At 32.3% G+C, this 23,987-nt stretch overlaps 1 protein-coding gene across 2 annotated transcripts in view; it reads right to left on the bottom strand.

Moving 5' to 3' along the window:
* Positions 1-23,987, bottom strand: part of LOC129218229 (uncharacterized) — a 230,541-nt gene that overhangs the window by 64,544 nt on the left and 142,010 nt on the right. The window lies entirely within an intron of this gene.

Here is a 23,987-nt window from a genome sequence, read left to right as displayed (position 1 = left end):
AATGTCATGGTTAGAATGAAAGTGGGGGCCTCTGGCTCTACGGTAGAAGCTTTGCTTCATGTGCCGGAGGTTGCTGGTTCGACTTCCACCGGTGCCCTGGGGTGTTATTTTCTCTCTATGTACTGTAAATCTTTCTTGTGTTGTCTTATCTGTTAATTAAGAAGTCCAACCTTTCGAGGCAATGGCACCAATCTTTCCGTAGTATTTTATTACACGCCAACAACAACAAGAATAAGAGTGACGTAACTTATCTTAACATGGTTTCGAGTAATTGAAAGCTTTGTAAAAACATCGACAAAAAAATGAAACTGTGAAATAATTTATTTCGAATGAGGAATTTGTATTTAAGCATTATTATTATTATTTTTAATTAAGCACCAACTTTTATTGAAAGTTACTAGTAACTTGTTATGTAGTAATTAGTAAATGACTTACACCCCAATCATTCTACATTTATGATGGACTTACTGGAAATAAATCTAGTACATGCAAGAACTGTTATAAATTAGATATAAGCACCGAATTCCGGCTTATGGTTTTAATCAGAAGGGGCATAGAAACTTTTTCAGAACTATCATTTTCAACTGAACAGCCATTCAGATTAGTGGGCAATTTTTGTAAGTTCCTGGTAGCCCAGTATATTTGAGAATTTTATGCACAATTTGTCCGCTTAATATAGGAACTAAACAGGACTCCAAATCCATGTTTAACTCAATGTCTAAAAATTTTTGACACAACACCCGATCATTCCAACTGTTTAATTTCCTAATAAATGCCGAGAAGAATCCTGCTACCAACATTCTGATTTTAGATAAGACAGACTATAAGAAAGTGCAAAAGACAGGAATTTTATGAGATTATCCACCCCCCTATTTTCAAGCTCTCCGTTCGTAAGAAAGGGAATGATTTAAATAAATCAAAAACGGAATATCACACCGGAAACAAAAACTTCAAAAAAGGCAGTGAGTCAAAAAAAGGCAGTCTTACTTTTCTCCAAATTTCGTTTTGCCTATACTAATGTAAAAAATATTGTCATAATGAACTACCTCTATGAATTTCAGAATTCATCTGTATGTGTTTAAATTCAATTATACTTTTAACATGTCGTGTACGAAGTTATGCATTGCTTTTATCTATGTGTCCCATCTTACATAACTACCTCACACATGAGTCACTGCCATTAACTGAAATATCGAATTGGAAGTGTAAAGAACATTATATTATCATCACCATCACTTTTTAAATAATTATGTGATTTACGGTATTAAAAATCGATAATGTAATAAAAAAAATTAGACTTTATGCAATACCACATGCTATCAGACGCATTTTTATTTTCTTTTGCTTCGAACAAATCGAGTGTTAACATATTCTGTGTTTGAAAATGAATATTTAAGAAATGCTTCCCCCCCAGTGCTTGCTACTATTGTGATTTTTGCATAATTAATGTATTACAGAATATTTCTCTTCCATTGTTACTATTCAACGTAAAGAAAAGTCACAAAGAGAAAATTTTCTTTCACTTCGCTACAAACAAACCAGAGAAAAAAAACTTTTCTCAGTGACTTGCTATCTTGTTACACAAATGAAATAATCAAGTTTAAATAAACTGCAGTAAGACAACTCGAACCAGCGAAAATTAATTGAGGTTCTAAAACAAATACGAAAACAATGCAAAGGTGCTACGACAATCGTATTGGAGCAATCATACATGCCTCTTTTGAGACAACTCGGGTTTTTATTCAGTAAAGTTCTGTTTTCTGACACAGTAATCAATTTTACTTATTTTCTTGCCAGTCATTTAGCATAATTATTTATTATTTTCAATTTCTACCGTTGTTTCGAAGAGCTATTGTAAAATAAATAAGAGGAATGCAGCCTAAAAAAATACATTTAAAAAAATACAGAAAGAATTCAAGTTTAACTTCATATCAGGGTTGTATGTGTTACTCTTGGTCATGCGGGTAACATAAAATGCTATTGTCCAGCCCCTGAAACACTCTTCACATCATGGTACTAACAACGTTAATGATAGCATGTGCTACCCTAGTCTACTTTTTCTTGTAAGGTGGGAAGTGTCTGTAAAAGACCATGTTTTTCAAACAATTTTCCTCTGTATTTAAGCAGCAAAACTGCTTGAATGGATAAGACGTACTGCCAATAACGTTAGTAACTTCATAATGAGTAAAATGCGGCAAGAACTGAAATTTAAAATTGATGTATTCTGTGTGTCCAACATTGTAAAAACAATTCAAAAACGTTACTGGAAAATAATGAGTAGTTGATGTGCCCAATTTTTGCCAGTATCTTGCAAAAAAACAGGAACGTTTTCCGCTAAAAATGAGTTTCATTCCTGAAATTACCGTTGAATCTTTGTAAATAATGCTCTCCCTGATTGAAGGCGTTCCTCTTTCTGGAACCGTCAGAGGAAACTTAACTAGATTTTAGGTAATAGCTTGGGGCTTTTCTGAAGTACGAGAAAACTCCAAAAGCATTATTACAACCATCGCCAAAGCTAAGACAATCGCATGTAAGTACCAAGCTTCTCATTTGCCTACAATTCTTGAAAAGCTGCGGAATCCATAGATTTATTCGCTCCCATTGGAAGCTTAGGCCGTGATCGCGCTGAAACCGATACCCTAAATAAATACGCTCAGTTAACCGTTAAACTGTTAGATAAAAAAAATTCCACAACAGTGAGAAGTCTGCATTCGTGCAACTTTTAGTAATTCAGGAAACTTTTTGATAAAGGTACTTAATTTTCCTGGAAAATGAGAGGAAACTTGTGAAATCACGAAACGTTCTGCGGAAATAATCAGTAAAGTTTCGGAATTTTTGAAGAGTTCACACATGCAACACATGCAGGATATGCAAATAAAAATTGAACCGTTTCTGAATTTTTTCAAATGCTCTTTTCTCCTGCATTCGCTTCGGTGTTTTTTTTTTTTTTTAGGTAACTATAGCTCGTTGAAATCCCGGTAGGATTTATGAGTAGTCTTGTGATCAGGGTTTTAAATAAGCGGTCTTTAGTCGTATATTGCAACTAAAAATTTTAATTTGACAACCACAATTTAATATCCAGTCGTCATTTTTGACGCCAAACTTTTTATTAAAAAAAAAAAAAAAAAAACCCGGCAGATTGAAATTTTGCACCCAATCGTTATTTGTTGCTATAGTTGGAGCAAACTTAACTTGGAAGCAATGTGAAGGGTATACGCAGTGTTACGACGCTGACAGCTTAAGTTGACCCCCAACTATAGATTTGCATACTGTGTAAAAGTTCACGAAATATTTTTTTAATAACAGATCATAACAGACTAAACAGATCATCTTGACAATTACATCAAAAAGCTAGGCGCCAATGACGCCTAGTTTAGTTTATGCATCCTAAGTTTATACATCTTAATCCTTATTAGGGTAGACCGACCAGTGAATGAACAGTTAAGCGCAATTTCGTTTTTAAAAAATCCTAATAATTTTAAATTCTATATTATACAGATCGCGATAGCTAAGACATTTCAATTGATCTATGTAAATATCTCTAAAAAATCGCGGGAACTTAAATGGTACCGCTTCCGACTTTTTTAGGTATTTAAAGAAAAACTGGCACAACGACCCAGTGAATGAACACAAATTGGTCCAGTAAATGATAAATTTTGATTCAAAAAGGAACTAAGTTTCTTTGAGATCTATCTATCTATCTATCTATATAACTATCTATATATATTTATCTATCTATCTATCTATCTATCTATCTACTTATCTATCTACCTATCTATCCATCTATCTATCTATTTACTTATATATATATATATATATATATATATATATATATATATATATATATATATATATATATATATATATATATATATATATATATATATATATATATATATATATATATATATATATATATATATATATATATATATATATATACTTATCTGTCCACTTACCTACTTACCTATTTATCTATATATCTATCTACTTATCTATCTATATATCTATTTATCTACTTATCTATCTATCTATCTGTCTCTCTACCTAGCTATCTATCTCTATATTAGTCCCTCTATCTATTTATCTATCTATCTATATACAAACATACATACATATCTACCTATCTATTCTCTCTCTTTGTACATATATTTCTATTTCTCTATCTCTCTATCTACCTGTCTATCTATCAAGAGAGATAAAGATATAGAAAGATAGATGTAGGTAGATAGGTTAATATACAGATAGAGATATTGATAGATAAAAGATAAAACTCAGTAAAAAGTGCATTGTTTTACAAAGACAAAAATAAAGAACTTATAAAATATATAATGAAATACATAAATAAATAAGCATATAAAACTATCTGCATTACAAATAAGTACGGAAATGAAAATATCTCAAAAAAACTTCAAATTTCGTTTTAAATCAAAAGAAATATCTCCATTGTTCATTCACTGGGTTTTCGCAATTTTTCGTACCCAGTGACTGAACACCCCCTCTACCTGAAAATCTACGCATTCTGCATTGACTGAAACAATTTAAATCCATAGCCTAAATATGTATACTTAATATTTCTTTCGTAGAGTTAAAAAAAAAAAATTATCGATTAAAATAATATGTATCAAAATAATTGCTAGCCACGAAACCAGCCTTATTATTTCGAAAGAGAGAAAAAACGATTCACGGCAGTAAAAATTTAAAATTTTTTCCAGGAAAAAAATACGTATCCAAAGTAACCGATCAGGTGTCAGATAGCTTAGAATATCAATAAAGAACGCTTTTGTCGTTCAGTTTATTTATTCAGAAAAAAAATTTTTATAAGCTTTTTTTTTTTTTTTAAATGACGCGCTGTTCATTCACTGGGTGGTGTTCACTCACTGGTCGGTCTACCCTACATCCTTAGTTTATACATCTTAATTTCAAAGCCTACCTGTAATACAGTCAGGACCGCCTCATAGCAAGGTAAGCTCAAGAATCATCCCGAGTCCTCACATTTGAGGACATGGGTCCTCCCTAACATTAATTTATTTAATTATTTACTCATAGTTTCACTGTTTTGTGAGAGGAAAACAATGTTAAAATTCAGCTAGCCAGAAATTTCCTCAAATTACAATTTGGTACAACCTACTTATAATGTTGGTTTTCATTCACTTTTAGCCCATTTTTCAAAGTGCACACACACACACACACATAAAAATGAAGAAAACATTAAAAATTAACGCAAAATTGAAGAACAGAAAGCGATTTCAGGAATCGTTTTATTTGAACTACAAAGAAAACCCCCATATAGAAGCATTTTTGATTGTAAATTAAGTACATAAAATTCTGCTGTTTGAGTAAATGTTCGTTTAAAATTTGTGTGAGAGTTTTATTGAAGAAAAGTTTATATTGTATATAAATAATTTATGAAAAATGTAAAAGTTATAACTTTTTCAATCCATTTGCACAGATGTGACATTTTTGTGCTTACATTTGAGCTTTATTGGCGGAATTTCAAACATCGGTTCTAATTTTGATATATTCGAATACAAGGAACCATTATGTGTCATGATAGGAAAGATCAAAGTTTAAAGTAAAAAACCTTCATGATAAATAATGCTTGAAAGTTTGGACTTTACGGTCACACTCGCAACAGATCGATATTTTTCAAATTTTGGGATACATTTTAAATCAAACATTTCAAATACAGGAAAAAAAATTGATCCCTTTTCAATAAGCTCCCAAGGAAAAAAATATACACTTACAAAATTAGGCGCAAAGTTACTAGAGACGACCGAAACCAATATGTTCATAACTGGAAAAAGCGGCCTATTGATCAATTTAATTTGAAATTGCTCTTTTTTTTACAATTTCTATTTTGGAAAGAAGGCAAGTGCCCTCCTCTGGATGCTCCCATCGTTGCAACTATAAATAAGTTAAGCAGTACAAACGAGAGCTGTAAAAATATACGTTTATGGCATGAATGAAATAGGTACATTTTAGTATTCGAATGTTTGTCTCCATTTTATGTAGCCCCGCGCTGTCATGATCGGGGCTGATTACAGTGTTAAATTTGCTATTAATACCAGTATCTGATTTTTTGCGAAGAAAAAACATGATATTTGAAAACTACTTTTAATTTCACTTTTCATGTGAATTAACAGGAAATAAACTAGTCATAACATGAAAGATGCCATTTCCATTTATTTTACTATAAATTGGTATTTTCTGAATATTGTTTGCTGATATTTTTTTTAATACATTTATCTTTTTCATCCTTAACCTAAATTTTGAATTAGAGTAAAATACGTAAAACGTCTTGGAATCTACTAATTCAAATATAACTCAACAAACCTCTAGTGCATTTTTTTCTGCTTTTTACAGTATCGCTAATAACACAGTGGTTTCATTATTTAAGGAACATGATTTTCTAACGTATCACGTACAAATGTGTAACGTAAAACTTTTTTTTTTTTTCATGTCTTCATTTGGAGACGCCTTGTTACGATCTGGTCTTATATAGCTGAAGAGAAAATGTGTGGGAGGTAAAATTTTCATCCTTTTATTCGGCACTACAGTATTGCTTGTTTCCTTAGCCAGCATGAAATTGATGCAATCTTTGTTAACTTGTTGTATGCAGGGACGTGCACCGGGGGGGGGGGGGGGTGGAGAAGGGACACCTGTTGGCCCGGGCCCGAGCCTGAAGAAGTCCCGAGATTGGTGAAATATATAGAGAGACGTAGTAGTAAACAATATGGAAGGGGGCCCGTAAGAGTCATTTGCGACGGGCTCCAAAATTTCTGTTCACGCCTCTGGTTGTTTGATATTGTAATTAATTAATTTTTCGTTTGTACAGACGTTTGTTGAATATTATATGGACCGTTCAAGGCGGCCGAGAAGAGTTGTCAGCCTAGCCAGAAACTAGGGGCCTGGCCTTTGAAGGGAGCCCTGATCAGAACTGAAGTAGTACAGAGAGTAAAATCAGCATAATGGGAAGAAGGCCCGGCGGCAAAACTGACATGGCCCTCGGCTGTCGTGAAGTCATTCTGCACTTAAAAGGAATTCGAAAAGATAAACGAAAGTAAAAAAAAATGATAAATTGTTCTTGCAATGATCATGAAACTTTACTCGTTGAATTTTATTAAGGAAATCAAAATATTGAGCACTTAAGGAAAATTCATAGACAAATATTTTGTCTGAAAATACAATTTTTAATGACTATGAAGGCAACAAGTGACTTTTTAAATGATAACATAATATGATATAAGCACAATTAACTAAATAATTTAAATTTCTATTGAAGGTTATTGAAGGAAGAGAGTATATATGAACTCCTGTCTCAACAAGCTCTTTAAAAGTCGAAAAAAAAGAAGTATTTTCAAAGTTCAAATTACATAATTTCTTATTTGTTAAATTTTTAGTTTATCCAAGAAAATTTAACTGCAATCAACATCGAATCTTTAGAACTGTTCAATCTATATATATAAAAATCTCGTGTCACGATGTTTGTTCAGGGTAAACTCCAAAACTACTCAACCGATTTTTATCAAATTTCATACCTATGTGTCATTTGGTCCAACTTAAAAAATAGGATACTTTTTTATAATTTTGATTGCATATTAAATATTAATTATACAATAACAATGTGAATTATTTGTTTATTTCTAAAAATTCTTAATAGATAGCGTTATAAGTTAATCGATACAACGTTATCATAGTTTAACATCTACGCAGTAAAAAAATGCCGAAACGTTACTGATTATTTCCAAAGAATGTTTCGGGATTTTACAGGTTTTGATCTACCTGAGAAAATCAAGTATATTCTTTAAAAGTTCTTAAATTGCTACAAGTTTCACAAATGCAGACTTCTCATTGTTGTGATAAATATTTTTCACCACCAGTATAAAGATTAGCTGCGCGTATTTAATAAGTGTATCCGCTTCTTCACGATAACGATCCGCCCATATTGGCTAAACTCCCGATGCGGGCGAGTGTGTTTTTGGGTACCGATGTTTTGCCAGAATTGCAGGCGAATTAGAATCATGGTACTTCCTTGCTATTCTACCTTAGATGTGGACATGTGTTAATGCTTTTAGAAGTTTTCCTGGCATAGTAGGAAGGTGCCAAGCAAATATTATAAACCAGTTTAGTTTTTATGTGAAAGGGCTAGAGACACCACAGGCAATAAGCGGGAAGATCATTGAATCATTCAGAAATATTCCAGGATACTTTCTAGAAGATTACACTAAATTTTAGCGGAAAATATTTTGTGTTTTTTTTTTTTTTTTTGCTAGATTTTTGTTACATCATTAAGTATCGTGTAAGTTAAATCATCCTCAAAAAGTTTTACTCTTGAGTTGATTAAAATTCACAAAAAGTACTATGTTACGGATATCGATGGTTATCAATTGTATCACCGTAGGAACGATGATAAAAGATGCCACATTTTTAAATGTAAATGTCAAATTCTACAATCAAGTTGAAATTGATAAGCGGCGGGTAGTTCCATACTCATCACTGATATTAAAAATGTATGAGGCTCATATTAATGTCGAAATTTGCAATTCCCTGAAATCAACTAAGAACTTTTTCAAATACGTTATTGAAGTTCTTTATTAGGTCGCACTTGAAGTACAAAAATTAGGCTAAAACGACGAAATAACAAGAAAAGAAATGAGAAGATATATAAGCAACAACGAGAAACTATCGGGCATAATTTAGTTTCCCTATCCTCGAAAGAGATCCATCTGTCCAGCATCTTGCAGTACATCTCAAAAACGGTCAAGGAGTATATTTTTCCAAAAAAGCTTCTACACAGAGCACTTGAGCCACCAAAAACGACACTGGTCTTTTTACATAGTGTCAAAAATCTTATGTGATCAGCCGATTCGCAAACATAAAGTTATATACCAATCTTCCATGCTATTTTAAATGAACTGTAAAAAAATACGAAATGTCACTAATTACTTCCGCGGAACATGTTGGTTTTTATAGGTTGTCAACAATTTCCTGCGAAAATCAAGTATCTGTGTCAAAACGTTTACAGAATTTCTACAAGTGTCATGAATGCAGACTTCTCACTGTTGTGAAAACTATTTTAACTCCCAGTTTAAAGATTTACTGAGCGTATTTATTAAGTGTATCAACATCAGTTTGATTACGTTCTGTCTGAATGGGATAAGCTCTCAATGCGAGTGAATAAGCCTCAGGATTTTGTAGCTTTGCAGGTGCGTTCGTGGTATTTGCTTGCAATTCTGTCTCAGCTTTTACCATGTTGCAGATAAGCTTTTGAATCTTTCTTTCAAAAGTAGGAAGGTGCAAAACTGTTACATTATATTTACTTAAGTTCTCTCAGAGGGTCCATAGACACGACTGGCTTTAACCGGAGAGGGTACTGAATTCTCGAAAAAGATTCCAGGATAATTTGGGGAAGGTTAGTGAATTTTAATCAAAAATCAACTTCACTACCGTTGTCGTGGCCCGTCCAGAATGACTTAACTCCCAATGGAAGCAAGTGAGTTTCTGTATTCCGTTATTTCCCAAGAGTAAGAAGCAAGAATTCTTTGTGCATGCTTACAACCCCGTCTTAGCAGTGGCTATGGTTGCGATAAAACTTTTGGTACTTTCTTGGTGAGTCAAGAACTGTGCCAATCTATTTCTTTTAAACTTACTTAGGTTCTCTCTGAAGGTTTCAGTGAAATAATGGTCTCTACTCGGAGAGGGTTCTGAATTCTTCAGAGAGACTTCAGGATAGTTTTAGGAAGGTTACTGGCTTTTAGTGGAAAACATTCCTATTTTTGCAAGACATGTTACTGGCAGACATTGGGCGTATTACCTGCCCATAATTTTTCAGGATGATTCTTAATTGTTTTTACAGTGTTGAATAAAATCAAGAATTCTGGAAGTCACGTAAACAAAAAACACAACATTCATCAATACCAGGTATAATTAGGGTCATGACGTGAGGACCAAAACCGTGACCAAAAGGTTTTTTTTTTTTTTTTTTTTTGCATTTTTTTTCGGTAAACATTTCCAGACAGTCAGGAGTAATTGTGTATCGTTAATTGTCGAGTGTTTAATACATATCACGATGCATGTCGCGAATTGAAATTATTGGTGGCACACAATCATTGGGAGGCACTTTCTAATGCAGCTTTGACATTACAACAAACAATATTCGTCAACTGTTACAAGTAATTCTGACGGCATAATATCCAACACAATCAATTATTCTGTGGGGAAACTATATAAATTTTATGTATGAACACGTACTCCATAGAGGTTAACAAACACAACGATGTACAAATCTAGTACACCAGAGATGTATAATGAAGCTTTAGTGCTGATTGAAGACTTATGCACTTTAATTTCAAATTTGTTATTAAGTCATTATGTTGTGCTATCACCTGATCGATTGGCGACTGACTTAGTTAACACATATTTGCAACAAGAAAAGTGCAATGATGCTGTCTTAGCTCCAATCATTGCGAAAAAATGAGCCAACTGATCAGCTGAATAAAAATATTCATAATCAGATTATGCTGCCCGTTGATACTGAACAAGGTAATACAATTGTTGATGAAAACAAAGTGATATGGATTCCAAATGAATTTTTAAAATTCTCTGGGTATACCAAGAATAAGTTCTGGTGAAAAATTGGTTCACCAATTATTCTTTTTCACAATTTACACCCACCTAGAGTATGCAACGGTACACGTTTATTTATCAAAAGTCAACAATTTTGACGGGAAAGTTTTAAAGAGAATTTTTTGTGTTGTCACGTACTTTCATGAATAGCGTCGTAATTTTCAAACACATTTAGAAGACTTCAACTACCAAAGCGTTTAGCTTTTTCAATCACCCTAAAAAGATCTTAAGACAAAACAATGTCTATTTGCGGTTTGGACTTGAAATATACATATTTCATACCTGGGAAAACCATCTATCGCCTACTCACGAGTGGGAAAGTTATCATACCTATTCGTGTTAGCAAAAGACGGGTTAAGTAAGAATATTGTGCACAACTTAGTGCTTAGATAGTTTGCAGTTTTCAAATAATAGAAACAATAGTTCGAAATGAATGTTATATAACTCACTTTTAAAATTTAATTTTTATATGTTTTTAATTTAGTTACTGTATTTTGTAAAGAAGCCATTTATTATAAACTATAGATAAAGCTGAGATGGATAAAATGTAGAATACATTCTAAAACTGCATGTTGGTTTATGCTTAATTTTTACGCTCCGATATTTTACAATAAGTTTCGATATTTACTATTAATTTCAATAATTGTGCATGTTTGGCCGAAGTCGTACTTAAAAAATTTACTAAGCGTAAGTTTAGTAAGTAATTTAAAAAGTACTTACTTCAGACTAATACGCCTATTATCAACCTCGTATGTTTTAAAATCGGCTAAAAAAATTAAACTTTATTACAAATATGAATTTGATTGTATCAAAATAATGAGTAACAGATTCTTTTAATCCAACTACTTCGCCACAGCAACGCGTGGCTGGGTCAGCTAGTAAATTCATAAATTATCATGTTAACTAACTTTCATGGCTGACTGAAGATCAATCTTAATTTAGTATTTTGAACACAGCAACGAGAAGCGAAATAACTTGATCAGAGGGATCTTTAATGTCAATTATTATGCCCTGCAATAATTTATAATAGTATTCGCACCTTGTAGTTTTCTCATTAAATAGAAAATAATTTTATTAAACACCTACCATAACTTCAGTAATTTAATTTCATAATCATTTTGTCACGACTTTCAATCGTGATTTACCCTTGCTTTTAGAGTTGATGAATTATACAGTTCATGCGCATTTGAAATTCAGATGTGTAAGCTTCTGCTTCGAGTTAAAGTGTACTTTGAGGTGCTAATATTTAATCGCTGTTATGGCAGAGTGCTATTAAGTAAACTCAGAGGTTATAACCAGATTTACCCTTTAAACGCATTCGGGAGAATTTAAATGGTTGTGGTGTAAGTCAAACATGTTTAAAATTTTATTTCGGCGTGAATTTTGGTTCGTCTTCAATATCTCCATTAAGTGTACCGATTCTGCAAGGTAAAACACACACATTACATATATATATATATATATATATATATATATATATATATATATATATATATATATATATATATATATATATATATATATATATATATATATATATATATATATATATATATATATATATATATATATATATATATATATATATATACATATATATATATACAGGGTGGTTAAAATTAGACGCACAGTACTCAGAGGTTCATAGCTCCGGTTCTACTGAACGGATCCGAATGAAATTTAAAATATACGTTATGTAGAACATGCGCTAGAGGTTTTTGCAAAAGAAAAACAGTTTAAATTTCTCGCCAGTAGATGACACTGTACTGCGAAAACCATATGCAAATGAATAGCGATTGCTGTGTATAAAACAGAGATGCATGATTGAAAGGAATCATTCGTCCGCAGTTAACATGCCGCTCAACAAGAAGGAACGCGCACTGATCGTAAAACTGTTTTATCAGAATGAGAGCAATGCTTCGGCAGCTCTCCGTTCTTGTCGGCGGATGAAAAACTTAAGAAGAGGCCTCATGTCCAGCAGTGCCGTTAAACGCATGATTCGGAAAATTGAAGAAACCAGTTACCTAGATGTTGCTCCAGGAAGAGGACGACGTGCAACACAGCCGGCGACTGTAGATGAAGTTGCAATTGTAACAGCTGCTGCAGCTGCAAGGTCTTCCAATGCGTCTGTAAGTGGTCGCTCAATAGCACGAACACTGAATATTCCATGGGCAACTGTGCGTATGATTTTACGCAAAATTTTGAAGCTCTACCCGTACAAGATGCATTTCGTGCAACAGTTGAAACCTCACGACCCCTCTGCACGTCTGGATTTTGCCTTGTGTTTTCTGGCGAGGATGGAAGTGAATGACAACTGGCCGTCGCATTTCTTATGGACAGACGAGGCTCCTTTTCATTTAGATGGTGCTGTCAACACCCAGTTAGAGGGAACGGGTTTGTTCGGCGTACCGTCACCAGTGACCGCTACGCTAGACTCTTGGAAGAACATGTTGTCCCGGCGTTAAGGCAACGAGGCTGTTTGGCCACCACAGTCTTCATGCAAGATGGAGCAACTGCTCATACGGCGCGACGTGCGAAGACTGTGGTTCAAGCTCACTTCCCTGATAAACGCGTCATCTCGCGGACTTTCCCAATTGCCTGGCCAGCAAGGTCACCAGATCTAAACCCTTGAGACTTCTAGCTGTGGGGTTCTCTCAAAGATCGCGTCTATCAAGAAGTGAAACTAAGGAAGTAGAGTTGAAAGCGTCTATCGTACGCCACGTCTCACTAATTCATCCCGATATGTTGCACGCGTCGTTGAACACGTAATCGTACGCTTTCAGTATACTGTTGACCGACAGGGTATGTACGTAGAGCATACGTGTAACTCAATAAACCTTCTTTTATTCTTTGAATTTTTAGTGTTATCTTTCTTCTTACGTCATTACAGCGCCATCTATTGGCGAGAAATTAATTTTTTTTTTTTGCCAAAACCTCGAGCTCATGTTCTACATAACGTATATTTTAAGTTTCATTCGGATCCGTTCAGTAGAACCGGAGTTATGAGCCTCTGAGTACTGTGCGTTTAAGTTTAACCACCCTGTATATATAGATCTATATATATAAAAATCTCGTGTCACGATGTTTGTTCGCGGTAAACTCCAAAACTACTCAAACGCTTTTTATCAAATTTCATACCTATGTGTCATTTGGTCCAACTTAAAAGATAGGATACTTTTTATAATTTTTATTGCATATTAAATATTAATTTATACAATAACAGTGTGAATTATTTGTTTAGTTCTGAAAATTCTTAATAGATGGCGTTATAAGTTAATCGATACAACGTTATCATAGTTTAACATCTACGCAGTAAAAAAATGCCGAAACGTTACTGATTATTTCCAAAGAATGTTTCGGGATTTTACAGGTTTTGATCCACCTGAGAAAATCAAGTATATTCTTTAAAAGTTTCTTAAATTGCTACAAGTTTCACAAATGCAGACTTCTCATTGTTGTGATAAATATTTTTCACCACCAGTATAAAGATTAGCTGCGCGTATTTAATAAGTGTATCCGCTTCTTCTCGATAACGATCCCCCCATATTGGCTAAACTCCCGATGCGGGCGAGTGTGTTTTTGGGTACCGATGTTTTGCCAGAATTGCAGGCGAATTAGAATCATGGTACTTCCTTGCTATTCTACCTTAGATGTGGCCATTTGTTAATGCTTTTAGAAGTTTTCCTGGCATAGTAGGAAGGTGCCAAGCAAATATTATAAACCAGTTTAGGTTTTATGTGAAAGGGCTAGAGACACCACAGGCAATAAGCGGCAAGATCATTGAATCATTCAAAAATATTCCAGGATAATTTCTAGAAGAATACACTAAATTTTAGCGAAAAATATTTTGTGTTTTTTTTTTTGCTAGATATTTGTTACATCATTAAGTATCGTGTAAGTTAAATCATCCTCAAAAAGTTTTACTCTTGAGTTGATTAAAATTCACAAAAAGTACTATGTTACGGATATCGATGGTTATCAATTGTATCACCGTAGGAACGATGATAAAAGATGCCACATTTTTAAATGTAAATGTCAAATTCTACAATCAAGTTGAAATTGATAAGCGGCGGGTAGTTCCATACTCATCACTGATATTAAAAATGTATGAGGCTCATATTAATGTCGAAATTTGCAATTCCCTGAAATCAACTAAGCACTTTTTCAAATACGTTATTGAAGTTCTTTATTATGTCGCACTTGAAGTACGAAAATTAGGCTAAAACGACGAAATAACAAGAAAAGAAATGAGAAGATATATAAGCAACAACGAGAAACTGAATTTCTACAAGTGTCATGAATGCAGACTTCTCACTGTTGTGAAAAATATTTTAACTCCCAGTTTAAAGATTTACTGAGCGTATTTATTAAGTGTATCAACATCAGTTTGATTACGTTCTGTCTGAATGGGATAAGCTCTCAATGCGAGTGAATAAGCCTCAGGATTTTGTAGCTTTGCAGGTGCGTTCGTGGTATTTGCTTGCAATTCTGTCTCAGCTTTTACCATGTTGCAGAGAAGCTTTTGAATCTTTCTTTCAAAAGTAGGAAGGTGCAAAACTGTTACATTATATTTACTTAAGTTCTCTCAGAGGGTCCATAGACACGACTGGTTTTAACCGGAGAGGGTACTGAATTCTTGAAAAAGATTCCAGGATAATTTGGGGAAGGGTTGTGAATTTTAGTCGAAAATCAACTTCACTACCGTTGTCGTAGCCCGTCCAGAATGACTTAACTCCCAATGGAAGCAAGTGAGTTTCTGTATTCCGTTGTTTCCCAAGAAAAAGAAGCAAGAAGAATTCTTTGTGCATGCTTACAACCCCGTCTTAGCAGTGACTATGGTTGCGATAAAGCTTTTGGTACTCTCTTGGTGAGTTAAGAACTGTGCCAATCTATTTCTTTTAAACTTACTTAGGTTCTCTCTGAAGTTTTCAGTGAAATAATGGTCTCTACTCGGAGAGGGTTCTGAATTCTTCAGAGAGACTTCAGGATAGTTTTAGGAGGGATACTGACTTTTAGTGGAAAACATTCCTATTTTTTGCAAGACATTTTACTAGCAGACATTGGGCGTATTACCTGCCCATAATTTTTCAGGATGATTCTTAATTGTTTTTACAGTGTTGAATAAAATCAAGAATTCTGGAAGCCACGTAAACAAAGAACACAACATTCAATACCAGGTATAATTAGGGTCATGACATGGGGACCAAAACCGTGACCAAAAGGTTTTTTTTTTGCATTTTTTTTCGGTAAACATTTCCAGACAGTCAGGAGTAATTGTGTATCGTTAATTGTCGAGTGTTTAATACATATCACGATGCATGTCGCGAATTGTAATTATTGGTGGCACACAATCATTAGGAGTAGGAACTTTCTAATGCAGCTTTGACATTACAACAAACAATATTCGTCAACTGTTAAAAGTAATTTTGACGGCATAATATCCAACACAATCAATTATTCTGTGGGGAAACTATATAAATTTTATGTATGAACACGTACTCCATAGAGGTTAACAAACACAACGATGTACAAATCTAGTACACCAGAGATGTATAATGAAGCTTTAGTGCTGATTGAAGACTTATGCACTTTAATTTCAAATTTGTTATTAAGTCATTATGTTGTGCTATCACCTGATCGATTGGCGACCGACTTAGTTAACACTTATTTGCAACAAGAAAAGTGCAATGACGCTGTCTTAGCTCCAATCATTGCGAAAAATGAGCCAACTGACCAGCTGAATAAAAATATTCATAATCAGATTATGCTGCCCGTTGATACTGAACAAGGTTATACAATTGTTGATGAAAACAAAGTGATATGGATTCCAAATGAATTTTTAAAATTTTCTGGGTATACCAAGAATGCCAATATATAAGTTCTGGTTAAAAATTGGTTCACCAATTATTCTTTTTCATAATTTACACCCACCTAGAGTATGCAACGGTACATGTTTATTTATCAAAAGTCAACAATTTTGACGGGAAAGTTTAAAAGAGAATTTTTTGTGTTGCCACGTACTTTCATGAATAGCGTCGTAATTTTCAAACACATTTAGAAGACTTCAACTACCAAAGCGTTTAGCTTTTTCAATCACCCTAAAAAGATCTTAAGACAAAACAATGTCTATTTGCGGTTTGGACTTGAAATATACATATTTCATATCTGGGAAAACCATCTATCGCCTACTCACGAGTGGGAAAGTTATCATACCTATTCGTGTTAGCAAAAGACGGGTTAAGCAAGAATATTGTGCACAACTTAGTGCTTAGATAGTTTGCAGTTTTCAAATAATAGAAACAATAGTTCGAAATGAATGTTATATAACTCACTTTTAAAATTTAATTTTTATATGTTTTTAATTTAGTTACTGTATTTTGTAAAGAAGCCATTTATTATAAACTATAGATAAAGCTGAGATGGATAAAATGTAGAATACATTCTAAAACTGCATGTTGGTTTATGCTTAATTTTTACGCTCCGATATTTTACAAAAAGTTTCGATATTTACTATTAATTTCAATAATTGTGCATGTTTGGCCGAAGTCGTACTTAAAAAATTTACTAAGCGTAAGTTTAGTAAGTAATTTAAAAAGTACTTACTTCAGACTAATACGCCTATTATCAACCTCGTATGTTTTAAAATCGGCTAAAAAAATTAAACTTTATTACAAATATGAATTTGATTGTATCAAAATAATGAGTAACAGATTCTTTTAATCCAACTACTTCGCCACAGCAACGCGTGGCTGGGTCAGCTAGTGTATATATACACACACACACTTATATATATATATATATATATATATATATAGTTCAGTAATTGCCCAGATTATAACAGGTGACGATATTTTTACCCTTGAGGCAGTGAGAAGCAAAGGGATGTGAGTGGATGTTTTCAAGTTTTGAGTAAAATGCGCTTAAAGTTGCGATCCTAGGTAGGCTTTCACTGAGAAGTTTTTCTCAAGCATGCTTTCTCAGCACCTACTCCGACTGCTAGTACTATCTCTTGCCCTAAGATAGAGAACAGCTTCAACCTACCAATTGAACTGGTTATCTCCTTTTTTTTTAATTGTGTCACTTATATCCCTTTGCTTCTCATTGCCTACCTTGCATAGGCAAAACGAAATTAAAAGAAAGTAAGCCTAAAACTTAAAATTCACTGCCTCTTTTGAAGTTTTTGTTTCCGTGATATTTCGTCGATAATTCCAATTGATCATTCCTCTTCTTCAAGTGGAAAATTTTGACAATCATATTGAATTTCATAAAAGACTCCTGGTAAAAATCAGAATGGTGATGGTAGGAGGCATCTTAACAGTTATCAGATAGTGGACGGGTTAAATTATTAGTGGTGTATGTCAAAAACTTTACTAATTGAGTTGGAATGATCGGGTGTTAAGTTAAAAACTTTAGAAATTTATTTAAGGAAGGATTTTGGTTCCTCCTTTGTTTCCCTATTGAGTGTACAAAATGCGAAAAAATATATTATAATGTATACCTACCAGGAACTTACAAAAAATACCCACAAACCTGAAATGCTGTTCAGGTAAAAGGAAAGGTGGATTAAGTCAGTTTTCATGCCCCTTATTGGTTCAGCAACCAGATTTTTCTGCTATATTTTAATTTATAACAGTTATTGCAGTATCTTGCAGTTTCTTTCAGTGAAACCATCGTAAACGTAGAATGATAATAGCGTTAGTCATTCAAAATTACTTGAAAACAAGTCACAAGTAATTTTTGATAAAAAGTTATTCATAATTTAAAAAAAAAAAAAACGTATGTTTAAATTCAAATTCTGTTCTTAAAGTTAACTTTTGGTCTTGATTTTTTTGCTGATAGTTTTACTAAACCTTCATTTACTCAAAACTATTGCCGAAGACATGGCAGTAATAACAAAAACCGGAAACATCCTGACTAGACTACTGCTGATTAGCAATGATTCAATCCTCTAAAGAAGATATTTTAAAACCTAAAGAATCTTTTTGATGTAGTAAAAAAATTTTTTTTTAGTTTTAATTTAATGCTAGAATGTTCATTTTACTTAAACAATTAAACAAAGTTTTATTTAAAAACATATATTTTATTCTAAGTTCGGTTGCCTTACTAGTTTATTGATATATCAAATTTTCGATAAAATTAATTCTTTTATTTTAGAAAAATATTGCATTTAATTCAACAAGAAAAAAAAAGAAACATATTAAAGAAGAGATGCGTTGGTTAACAAACATTTTAATCTTGGAGAAAGTTCTCATTTCCTTTAAAGCTACTTTTTTCTTTTGAAGGAAAATAAAATCCAGTTAATTTAAATTGACTCTAAATTAAGAATAAACTATCATTTCAGAGTTTAAGCTTCTCAGTAATTTTTCGAGAAGTTGAACTCACCCCTTTTAATCAGACGGAATTAGAAATGCACTCTGCTGGATTAAATTCTAATGAAAGAGAAAAATGCGAAATTTAATTTACTATTAAGTTCTTTTTTTTTTTTTGGCCTAGCTTACGTGCCAAATTACTTATGTCTCCATGATTTCTATTTCAAATTCATTTACATGGTGCTCGGAAACCTATGTATTTCGCAATGTCATTTTTTCTTAATTTATCATTAATTTGTCGTAGTTTGCATTTCAAGTATGATCTTCGAATCTTTAAAAAGTTTTGAAGTTATGTGTTTTTAAGGCTACACGGTACTCTAAAAATAACTTAAATACTGTTTTTGTATTTGCATTTTTCAGTTGTCTATGTGGAGCAGTTATAATAGCTTCTATTTTCACGCGAATTGAAAGCAAGTAAAACACCTTGAGGGAATGCAACAATTTGAATGATTTAAATGAATGTAATGAACTGGTAGTGTATTGTGATGCCATAGCTACACTGGTAGCAATTACTTATAGGAAGTCAGTCAGGGCTCAAACAGGAAATACACATATTGCTTGAAAAAATTGATTTTCATAGCTATTACTTTTTCTATTAGTTCACGTTAAACGAAAATAGAAACATATCATCTCATTTAATTTTCAAAATTTTACCACTTGCAATCCGCTTTTCTTTGCTAATAAAAAGTAATCTTTTACTTAAAAAAAACAGTTTTGGACGTCCAATAATGTTTTCAACGTAATAGAAAGTTAGTGTGAAGAGCTTGCAAATTATCTATAATTTAAGTAGATTTACTTAAATGCATAAAGATTCTAATTTGTTTTCGTCAAATTACAAATCTAGGAATTATAATAAGCTTACGTTTAAAATCTTAAAGTTACGTTCGTCAGAAATAATGCTGTGATACTTTCTTCTTCTATTAAACGTGGTAAAAATAGAAATTATATGTTTCATATCAGGTAGTTATATAGCAAAAAAATGTACTTCGCTCGTTCTCGCGAAAATTGTACAAATCATGTCCAACACTTCTGAGTTGTGTTTGTCAATTATACTGATTACTACCAATTCATTATATTTTTTATTGATTATTCATTTATTAGTACACAATAAGTATCAATGGTTTGTACAAAAGTAATTAATGTAGAGGTTTTAAATAGTTTTACCTTTTGATATTGCGGACAAATGAAGAATGGACAAATGAACCTTTAAAATATCATTCTAATCATAAAGAAAGGTTAAATGCAGAACAATTAAAAAGTGAAATAAAAGAGAAAAATTGAAATGGGCTCATTAGGTCGCCGATACCTTTTTAAAGTTTTTGATATTCAATTGTTTTTTTTTTTTTTAATAAGTTACCAAATCTATTTTCCAAGAAATTTTGTAAGTTATAAATTGCTATCTTTCGCGCATGTGCAGTGAGAAATAAATTCCTTAAAATGTTTATGTTTCATTAGATTTTAGATTTTGTTTTATTTCAAATATTTGTACACTAATTAGGGATGCGCCGTTCAATCGACCAAATTTTGCCGGATAATTGACGGAAAATATCTTTTCCAAAATATTTTTTTAAATATACTTTTTACCAGAAACTATGATGAATGCATTTGTAAACAGTTAATAAACGTAGTTTCCTTTAAAGATTACTATGGATGAAAGTGTGCATTGTAAAAACAAAGCAAATACCTTAGAAAGTGCGTAAAACGGAATGAAATATAAAAGAACAACGCTCAAGAGCTAAAATTCACATGGCACTATTAATTATACATTATTAAACATATCATTTATGACTTTTAAATTGCAGTGTGAAATAGATGAATAAGAAAATCCCCTTCCTCTATCAAACCACATATTTGCAATATAAATAAAAAGAACTTTCAATCCATATATCCATATCAAGTCAATATTTCCTTCCTAGGCCTCCCTTCTTTACTCTTTTCATATCAACTGCTTTGCATCTACTTGTTTTTTATGTTATTAATGTTATTTCCATTTATCTTTTGAAGGACAAAAACGTAGTGCAAAGAAACGAATGTGACTATGATCCCACAGCAACCTCCCCTTGACTGTCTCCAACGAAGAAAAAAAAAACAGTTTCGTAATGCTTTTGTTTTACTTCTTAAAAGAAATCAGGGTAACTTCTGAAGTTAATGTTATGATAACCTCACCCCGGTTTTCGAGGAAACAACATTTTTTTTTCAGATATCGTTTTCTAAATATTTTAAATCATATATTTTATAACTTACTCTTAAAATTATTAATTTTCGATTCAACAAAAATTAATTATTATTAAGTACTATTATTTTTTAAATTATGTACCTACTCCATTATTGTTATTAATATTTCTTTTTTTTTAGAAGCTGAGGGTTGAAATAATGTGTTTCTTTATTTTGAAAAAATATATACACATGTACAATGTTCCAACATTTTTCATGTATCTTTTCATTAGCATGATGCTTTTAGATAATCTTGTAATTCCTATAAAGAAAAAAAGTCTTTGATTAAATGACTAACAATAATTAAAAACTGAATTAAAATTAAAAGTGCTCCTAAATTAGCCTGCAGACCTCAGGCTACCTCATCGCAGTTGCAAACAAGCTAGCAGAGTTATGAAAAGTGTACAAACTACAAACTAAATACAAACAAAGTTAAGAAAATTGAATAATCGATTTGAAAGAAAATATCTGCGGGCAAAAACTTTGAAACACAAAGAAATAACATGGAAACTATTTTAGGAGCAGCCCTAAAATTTCTAACATTGCAAAGTACTTAGTATTCTTTTTTCCGACTTAAACATATTATTTGTTGTTTAAATATGAGACAAAGTAAAAACTAAAAGCTGCTGTGAAGTACAAAACACGAGAGAAGCAATACAAGTTGTGAAAAGATAGAAATTGAAACTGAAAATTCAAGCCTGATGTATAAAGAAAATGGAGCTCCCGAAAGCTCCAGTTGCAATAAAAAACAAAAAAACGAAACAAAAAATCAATTAAACGCAAAAAAGAGTCAATGTTCATTGGAGAAAGCAATTTCCGTTCACAAAGCTCATTTCTGTAGACACCACATCAGTAAGAAACTCTAAAACACCTATTTTCGTTCCCCACTATAAAAACAAATATGTATTCACTACCAATCGAGAGAAAGGCTAAGAGTTTTATTTAAATTGTTTTAAAAAGGTTGTAATTTCAGTTCAATTTAACTCTATAAAGAAATTTCAATACTTTCTTGTTTGAGCCATTTTTAAACATCATTCATTAAATGGTATAGCATGTGTTACCAAGTCCGGAAACATGAGTTTCTAATCCCATTGTATATTCAAACCAGTAATTTAATCTCCAATATACCACACACATAAAACTGCATGTCTTTTTTATCTTTACTAATAATAAAGCTGAAAGTCTCTTTGTCCGGATCCCTGTCTGTCCGGACCTCTGGGACGCGCATAGCGCCTAGACCGTTCGGCCGATTTTCATGGAGTTTGGCACAGAATTAGTTTGTAGCATGGGAGTGTGGACCTCGAAGCGATTTTTCGAAAATTGGATTTTGTTCTTTTGCTATTCCAATATTAAGAACATTTTTCCGAGCAAAATTATCATAAGATGGACGAGTAAATTTCGAATTTATAACGTGGAACCGTGTCATGGGCTCATCATACATTATTTGTAAAATACAGGCGAAACAAAAGACCTTTTAATTTTCTACTAAGAACAAAGCCATGCGGGTGCCACTAGTTTATAATAAAACAAGTGCATTGAAACTACTCATGTAGTTAACAGGAACAATTATAGAATATATACAACGTTTTTTCTCTTTATAGCACGTCTTTTTTTTTTTTTAGCATGAGGTTCCGGAATATTTTAATTAATGTGTCAAGAAATAATTACCCATAAACTTGCTAGTAGTTAAAAAGAGAGTTAAAGAGACTATCATTATACTTTTTTAAATCAACCTTTGTTTTTACAGCCAGTTCATGAAAACAGTTCAAAAAAATGCAGCTAGAGTTCCCATGAAGACACCTTCTGATGCTAAAATTAGTAAATATATTTGAAAAAAAAAACGTACTAAATGTGTGCAGATTGGTCTGATAGTATCATTAATTTTAAAGATTGTGTAAGCATGATCAGTTTAACATCAGTGATACTTCAGCAATTTCTACCATGATCATAGCTCTCCCGTATTGTGGTAAAGGTATTTTGCAATAAAATCTTGAATTTAAATGAAGTAACAGTGAAAAAATAGCTTCTTCACTAACGATCTTTATCTCTCGAGAAATTATTTCAGATAATAATAGGTGAGATTAGTGTCATTTAAGTCTATTCCGACAATTTAAAAATCACTCTAACAAATTTTCTTTCTTATCACAGGTTAACATTTAACATAATTTTAAACTGACACGACAGTCATACAAAATCACAGCCCTTTCTGACACGTCATTTTGACCTTATAAGTCTATCTTATCAATCAAATAAATCTTAATGCATGTTTTCTAGCAATCGTGACAAATTTAGTTACCACGAACCGGAAATTATCCAGATGAAATCTTTTATGGAGTCGATAATAAAAGAAAATGTTTGTGTAATCCCTTTCGTATTTATTGAAACTTTTTTTGGGAGTTATTCTCATTCTTTGAGAAATTACAGATATCTCGTGAATATATAATTTCATTCAGTATTTCTATTTTTTGTTTTATTATCAAATGTTCTCCATGAAAAATCTAAATCTTTCTGTAAAAGTCACAAATATCTATAAAATCCAGTACAGTGGTTAAAATTATAAAATTGTGAATTAGTTGTTGAAATTTGCAAAAAAAAAAAAAAGGTTTTTATAAATATTTAATCTTTATTTTAGTAGTTGTCAGAATATAGCCAATGGTTAACGAAATAGAAGTTCAATGCGGTTAACGAAAATGCTTTTTTTATTTCTGTTTTACGCGGAAATATTTTTTCAAATTTTAATAATGAGAATTTGCAAAAGTTAAATATATTTTAACA

Source organism: Uloborus diversus, chromosome 3, assembly GCF_026930045.1.
Source record: "Uloborus diversus isolate 005 chromosome 3, Udiv.v.3.1, whole genome shotgun sequence".
NCBI classification, from domain to species: Eukaryota; Metazoa; Arthropoda; class Arachnida; order Araneae; family Uloboridae; genus Uloborus; species Uloborus diversus.
Note: the sequence above shows the minus strand (reverse complement) of the source record. Positions and strands in the feature narration are given on the sequence as shown.